Here is an 8,095-nt window from a genome sequence, read left to right as displayed (position 1 = left end):
AAGGCCAGGGCTGGCACAGCCGAACTGCCACGTCCCCGAGCATCTCCTGCTGCCAGGGGTGGGCGAGCAACCTTCTCCTGCCAGCCCTTCCCGGGTGTGCAGTCCCGCTGCAGCTTAATCCGTCCTGCGGGCTCGCATGTCTAGGGTTGGAAAGCGAGCTGCAAGTTAACATCTGGGGAGCCACGGGTTTGCGTGGATGTATGCCTTGGGTCTCTGACCAGTTTCAATAGCCAGTTAACCCATTTTAAGGGACAAATTCAGCAGTTCCTCATCCCGATCTTCACATCCCTCCCTTTACCTGATTAAACCTTAACCCATCTCCATCATTAACTGTGAAAGACAGCAGCTGTCTGTCCTCGCCAAACCATCTTTCCCCCATCAGGGAACAATACTTGTGCTTTTTTTATTACCTGGTTATGTCTGCCTGCTTTCCCTGTATTTACCTACCGGGGTCCTGAAGGGCCCCGCGGCCCCTTGGCGCAGGCGGTGGTGCTGTTTTGGTGCTGGTGTCTGTGCTTGATGGGCTTTGAAGGGCTTGGGTAGGATTGCAAAGCCAAAGCAGGGCCCAGCCCAGGACTCCGGCAGCAGGGATGGGAGGAGGAGCGGCTCAGGGTGGTGGGCTCCTGGGGATTTGCTGCCTTACGTGGTTTTGCATTGCTAATTCCCACTGATCGCCTCCGGGGAGGGGTGGGAATTCTCCAGTCCAAATGTGCAAAATCTTCCCTTCAGGGCTTGGTTGTTTTTTTTTTTTTAAATTGTTTTATTTTTTTTATATATCTATCTTGTCCTCCCTTTGCTATACTTCAGGTACCAGGAGGCCGATTTGGAACAAAACCCTCAGCAGCCGAGAGGAGGGAAGGTAATTAGGCTTTTACACCTCCTCACAAAAGGGGCAGTTTGGGTGAAGAGGGAAAGAAAGGAGCTCTTGACTGCTCATAAAAGCTGTGGCCTGGCTTTACCCTTCCTTCGGAGCCGAGGAGGAGATGGGTGCTAGAAGGGGCAGAGGCAAAGCTTCTCTTCAAGGGTTAACTTTATTCTTACATGCCAAAATCCAAGGAATGCAAGACGTGCCCTGGCAGTAGAGATTAGCACGGGATTACGAGTGAATTTTCAGAGGGAGTAGAGCATCCCTCCCGTACGTTCCAATGGCACAGGCTCACCTGATGCCATCTCCTTAACTTACTGCTTTAGGCATAAATACACCCCACCCCCGCCCCAGCATCAGCAGCAGGACTGCTGGGGGCCAGGAGCACGCCCGAGAGCCTTCGGCTCCCTCCTGGACCGTGGCCTCCTTGCCCAGGCACGGAGCTCTCTTGCCATGGCCAACGCTTGCACCGACGACGTAGTTAGGCTGTTCAGGGAACCCCAAAATATCCCCCCTCGCGGGGCTTTCCCTGAGGTGGCATCTCAGCGTAACTTCACTGTCAGGAAGTTAAACAATATTCCGCTTAAGTTTTCTTTTATTAACATGATCCCCTTGCTCTTAGCAGCCCGCGCCGTGAGCCGCCTTGCTCCGCGGTGTTTATGTACTCGAGCTGTTTGCAGGATGCTGTCATCTCTCCCCATAGCTGCCGCTTGTTTGAAGTAGGCAGATGCTGCTCTTAAAACATTTCTGCCTGGATTTCTCCAGCCTTTCTATCATTACAGCCTGCCCTTAAACTCCTCTCGGTGTATCAGTATTTTTTTTCTAGTAATGACATGCTTAAGGAGCACGCCGTATTCCCCTGTTCTAATACACCCTCTCCAGCCCGGTATAAACACGCAGCAACCTGCATACAGAAACCAGCCCAAAAGCCTTGCTGGGAAAGCTTTCTGCTCCATCCACAATTATCTCCCTTGGGGAGCGAATGAGAAAGAGCACGTGCTGTAAGTGACAGGCTCCCGGCGTCCCTTGGAGCGCTGCTGGACCGCGTTCAACAGCTAATGGCAATGACGGTGGAAGGACGGGCGCGGCGGTAGGATGGACCTAGCCCTGGTTTGAGGCTGGAGGTTTGGGGTGAACGGCCTTTCTGGATGGGCAGCATGGAAGGGGAGCTGATTTTTTTTTTTTTTTTTTTTGGTTTAAAAGTCAAATTGCGCTGTAGGGAAGTCGACCAAAGGAAAAGGTTACCCCCCCGCATCTTCCCCCTAACCCTGAGGGTGTGATTGGGGGTTGACAAGGCACCACCATGTCCCTGCTCTGCGGCTGGAGGGATCTCTGGCATGGGGCTGTCCCACCCAAGCCAGATTCATAAATTCAAGACTTGGAGTTGGAAGGTGCCTCCCGACGAGGGCTCCTCTTCCTGCTGTGTGCTCTCACCAGCCGTGCATCGGAGAGACCTCTCGAAATGAGTCGGGTGGTTGGTTTGTGCAGCACTGGGCGACCGGGGGCTTGTTTTTGAAGGCAGCCTGTTCTCATCGCTTTAGCAAAGAGAAGCACCCGCGACGCCTGGCCCTTCGCCATGGGTCTGAGGGCTGCGCCTGTGTGCTCGTGGCCAGGGCCAGTAACGTCCTTTGCTGCTGGCCTCTCGCCTTTCCCCAGCACTGATTTCTTGCCCAGAGGAAAGAAAGGACAGCGTGGGGGAAAATCCCCCTTGGTGCTTGCAAATACCGGGGGCTCGCTGGTCTGTGCCCTGCTGGAGGGCTGGTCCTCAGCGAGATAACATTGTGTTTTACTGTGGGTTTCGGTTTCCTCTGAGCATAACTCATTTTGCCGTTAAGACCTGAATCTTTGCTGATAAAGGGAGAACCGAGCTCACAAGAATATAAAATTTCCAGAAGGTAACTGGAGCACGGCTCCTTCCCTGCCACTCGCCCCCGACAGGTCTGGTCCTGCTCCGGCCGTGGGGCTCGGCGAGGCAGGGAGGGCACCGGGCTGCTCGCAGCCCCATCCCCTCCTCGGAGGGCAGCGGTGGTAAATGCTTTTTTTTTTTTTTTTCCCCAGAATGCCAATGCCATCAGACAGAGACCGACATCTCCAAAAGCCATGGGGTTCCTCTGTGCCTTTGCATCGCTCCAGTTTCCCCAGCGAGAATGGGAACTTGGGGTGACCCCTTCCTCCTCAGGCACGCACAAACAGCCCTCGGGTGAGTTTTGCTACAAAACTGCTTCCTTTTGTATGGTGTCCCTTCTTAATACAGTTTTTTAACCTATACCCTAAATGAGTGCGATATAAAAGATAGATACTATCTGCCTTTGTTGCGCTATTCATTTTTTCTATCAGATATTAGTTATTAAACCACCCTGCTTTTGCAATGCAGAGGCGTTATTGCAGATGAGTGACCCAGCCTAAGCATTCCAAATGCTTGGCTCATTAAAAATGAAAATGGTTCCCAATAGGAGAGCTGGAGGCACGAGGGGGGAGTTAAATCGGAGGGAAGGAGAGATCACTGAGTGCGTGACCGTGTGTGACCGCCCTGACTTTGCCCTTCCGATACAAGAGGCAAAATTCACTTTTTTTTTTTTTCCTCTTGCAAATCTCTCCCCTTTGGAATAAGCAACGCTTTCCCCTTCCACCCGCCCGCGGGATGCGGGAACGGGGCTGCCCAGAGGCAAACAACGGGTCTGCTAATTTTGGGGTCGAGTTCTTCGCTTGACTTTTTAAGCAAAGTTTTCAGAGTGGCCTCTGAGAGATTCATGCTGATCCGGGGCTGGGGGGTGGGTGAGTGGGGCAAATCTCTCCCTCTCCCTCAACTTGTGCAATTAGGGAGGTTTTTATTCTGAGCCTTGGTAATGTGGGGCCATCTGTATTGGCTCCAGCAGGTCTCATTCCCCAGCTCCTGTGCTTAATTGCACTTCCATTGGCAACTTCAGCAGTCGCTGCATGTGTTTCAAATGAACTCTCCACTTCAGGCTGGTTTTCCTGATCACCTTTGTGTGATTGGCAATTAAAGCCCTTTTCAGCCCAGGGAGAATTATTGCCTGTTTTTCAGCTTGTATCTCCCTCCTCTAGCTTGCTCTGCCTTTTTGCATTTCCTAATATTCCCTCCGTTCCTTATCCATTGCAAAAGCCCTGCCGTGGAGCCATTTGTCTCTTCCCTTGATGAGAACCATGCCTTTTGGGAGACCATCTGGGTTTTTCCCTGCCGAGCAGGACGGTCTCCAGTGCTGCAGCAGAACTGCCCGTTTTTTAGGTGCTTGTGGGGAATAAAGGAGGAGACAGGCAAAAAAAAAAAAAAGATTAAGAGAGCAAAGGAGGGTGAATTTAGCCCAGTGGTAAATCCATCCCCGAAGCTGCGGTGCAAACAGGAAATGATCCCTTAACACCGTGCACCTGCATCCCGGGAAGAGCATCCAAAAGGGGCCCAAGCCCCCGGCAGGGTCCAGAGGAATGGCGCTCCCGAGTCCAACTCCAGGGGTTTTTAAGACTCCTTGGCCAGCTTCAGTCCTCGCTCGGCTTCTGGTTCCTGCCTCCCCGCGCCTCTGCCAGATGCGCTCTCCCCTTTCCCTTATCCTACAGTAAAATGAATCTGGTGCTGTTGAAAAGTAACGCGGCAGCGGCTCTGGAGGCGGGGGCCAGCTAAGCCCCGGGGTGCTGGCAGCATCTCGGTGCCCTGCACAAAACCACTGGTGCTTTCACTGCCCGGTGCAAGGCCGGCACTTGGAGAGAGCGATGCTGCTGATGGGCTTTTAGCAACCGAATCTGGTCCAGAACCATCAAAGCTGGCATCCCACAGCTCTCCAGCTACCCCGTGCCAAAGCTCCACGTCCGAGAGAAATAAAGGTGTGCGCAGATGAAGAGGTGCTTATCCGGAGCCTGGGATGGCTGCGCCCAGCCCCGGCGTGGAGCCTCCCCGGCTTTACCCCACGCAGCAACAGGGCGTAAGCGGCTGAGACTGGGGAACGTCAACAGGAGCGAAACCAGAGCAGGAGGGAAACCTCCTGCCCAGCCAGGAATCCGGCCGGGCTGCCGCGAGGCGGGGTGGGTGTCAGCGTCCGCACTCTCATTAAAACCCGGACGAGGTCGATGGCGTGTCTGGCCGAGGTGCCTCCCGACGCGCAGGTCCTACCGGGTCTGCCGGCTTTTCCGTTCAGGAGTGACACAAACTGAAGCACCTTTCAAGCTCCAGCGCTGAGGGCTTCCCCTGACCTTGGAGGATCTGATGGCACTTGAAAGGCTGGGAACTTGCAAAAGTACAATCGCAGTAGAAAGGCGGCGATTGCCAGTAAAGCAGACTCACCGGTTCAGAGGGAAATACGCCCCCTTCTAATCACAGCTTTGCCGGGGATTTTGCCTTTTCCTTACAACACCGGCAGCGTCCGCACGAGGCGGTGCCTGACCTTCGCCGGGAAGCGCGCCTTGCTGCCAGCTCATCAAGCGCGCGAAGGACGCGACCGCTCGCCGACAAGTGTCCTGCCCCGGCTCGGCGCTGTGAGTACGAGGTCGGGTCAGCGTTCCCAAATTCACGGCGCTCCCCTCCCCTCCCCGCCCTACAGATGCGGAGGAAGAGAGGGGTCAGAGTGCCTTTGGCAGCGCGGACCTGAAGCTTGGAAAAGCCTGAAAGCAATTGCCTGCAGCTGCTGCTGGAGCAGGCTGAAGCCCAAGCCATGACAGTACGTCTTGGATTCCAGTGGGATGGGAGAGGTGTTTTCTCCAGGCTCGCTTCCCCCTGCCCCGCGGGGGGTTATAACAAGGCGATTGTGGGATTTAAGTCTCTGATGGAGGGATTAGGCGTTCCTCAGCCGAGACGGTTCCACATTCTTTCCCCCTGATTTGCCACTCGGTGCTCTCGTTCCCCCCCACCCCGAAACCGGCTCGCTCAGCTCCCTTCCAGTTACGGCGCTGGAAGAGTTTGCAGCGCAGCCTCGGCCCGGCGTCCCTTCCTAGCGTCTATGTGCCTTGATTTAGTGCTTTGATTTGAAAGTTATTTTTTACAATAAGAGAAAGATGGTCCATGCCAAAAAAAGCAGTTTCATAAAACGCTGAACATGACTTGCATTCTGTAATTGCAAACCTGAGAGACTTGGAGTAATTGACATCTTGGATGTATTGCAGAGTATCGCGTTTAATCTTGAAAAGCAGGTTCCAGGCAAAGGAGGCAACTGCCAAGCCAAACTCAGGCTCCTCGCCGGGTTCCTACCATAACTCATTTTCAGATCCATTCAGCACAGTCCTGAACCTAAATGTTTACGTTTTTGATTTACTAAGATAACATTCCTGGGTCACCGATGCTGTTTGTCAGGGACGGGCTCGAAGAGGCGGTGGGAGGTAGCGATGCGCCGGCTCAAGCCTCGGGAGGTGCGGGGGGGGCTGGCGCTTTCTGGTGCTTCGTGGAGAATCGCGTCCGGCTCCCACCATCCCGGGGATGGCGGCGACATCTCGTCACCTCCCCGTAGGTCTTGACGCTGGTTTGGGTGATGCAAGGGTAAGCGCGCGTCCCGGTTCGTAGAGGTGGTGCTTGAAGCTGAACGTCGTCAATGCGCGAGGGGTAAGCGGCGTGGAGAGCGCCGCGCCGTGCGTCCTCTGCTGCCAAGAGCTCCCCATCCGTGAGCGTGTGAAATCACCTCAGTGTGGGACCAGACACAAATTGGATCTCGCAGAAGTGTGGCTCAGTGCGTGTGTATTTCTGTCGGCGCATGACTTCTGCGCGCGTGTCGTTTTATGAACGCGTGGGATGTGCCTGGTGCTCGGTAAGCGCGGCTGCGGCGGGCGCAGCGTCTCGGAGGCAAGCCAACCTCCCCGGCTGGCCCACGGCTTCTGCTTCTCCTTTGTCTGCGAGCACGGCTTCTGCAAAGTATCTGTCCCACATTATCGTGGTTTACAGCCTGGCTATAAACATTTGCTTCTGTTTGAAATACAGCAAATATAAGTGGAAATCTGCTCTCGGCTTTATGTGCCCCGGTAAAAGATACCAGGCGACGGTTATTGAAAAGGGCCAGCCCTCTTCTTGCGAGGAGAGTGTTTACATTGCTACGGACTTCAGCGGGGCGTGCGCTAGTTCACAATGGTGCAAATGAAAAGAAAGCAGAAAACCCGGGAATGTAGGAGGGAATTACCCACCCCTGACCGTGGAAGTGAAGGCGCAGCCCTGGCACCACAGCCCTGAAAAGCATCGGTGGGGCTGCATTTATGTCGGGCCAAGGTTTGCGCCGGTGACTCACGCTGGGTCGGGCCAGCCGGTGGAAGGAGTCGTCCTAAAGGTCTCCTAGCAGGGCTGTGGGGACCGTAAGCTGCTTCTCCTGGGCGAGGCTTGCAGAATAGTGCCGGGCTGGCTTGTTAAATCAGAGAATCATGGAATTATGGAATCATTTAGGTTGGAAAAGACCTTTAAGATCATCCAGCCCAACCGTTCCCCTAACCCTGCCATCCCACCACTAAACCCTGTCCCTAAGCACCTCACCTACCCTTCTTTTAAATCCCTCTCGGGATGGGGACTGACCACCTCCCTGGGTAGCCCAGTTAAATGTGTTGTGTAGGTGCTCCCAGGATGCGGCTAGGCTTGGAACGTGCTACACACCTTCACCTAGGAGGGCATGGGGGGAAGGAGGGGGCTCCCCTTCCCCTCTTCTGGGGAGGCGATTCCGGCAGGGCTGCCAGCCCGCTTCAGGGCTGATTTGGGGGGTCAAGGCTGGCATCGGTTGGGAAGGGGTTATTATTTGCCCAGCTGCACATCTTTATTCATAACGTGCCTGTTGTTCTTCACATTTTGCATATTTCATTGTGAGAAACGGGGTGGGGAGCGGGGCGTGTGTGGGGGAAGCGATCGCCAAGTCTCTGGGAGTTGGGTTCTCTTTCATTTCGGCAGCAGCAGGCTGCAGCAGGAGCCCGTGGCTGTCAGGATGTTCACATCTGGTCCTGATTTGTGGACAATGGAGCACCATCCACTCGCTGCACATGGACGGGCTGTGACAACTTGACAGCCTGCCCAGGAATTCAGGCCGAACGGTTACGATCCAAAGCGATCAATGCCATCTGATCCAACGTTAGAAATCATAATTTCAAAGGGAGGGAAATAAAAGGAAAGTTGCCTCTCCCTTGGCATTTGTGGCGAGTGGCATTAAAGCCTCCCCGCATCTGGCGAGAGGGGCGTTTGGGAGGGGGAGCAGCAGGCGCTGGTAGGCTTCGGAGCGGGGCAGGGCGCTGGTCTCGGACCTTCCCCTGCCCTCCGCTCCCATC

Source organism: Egretta garzetta, unplaced genomic scaffold, assembly GCF_000687185.1.
Source record: "Egretta garzetta isolate BGI_Z169 unplaced genomic scaffold, ASM68718v1 scaffold318, whole genome shotgun sequence".
NCBI classification, from domain to species: Eukaryota; Metazoa; Chordata; class Aves; order Pelecaniformes; family Ardeidae; genus Egretta; species Egretta garzetta.
Note: the sequence above shows the minus strand (reverse complement) of the source record.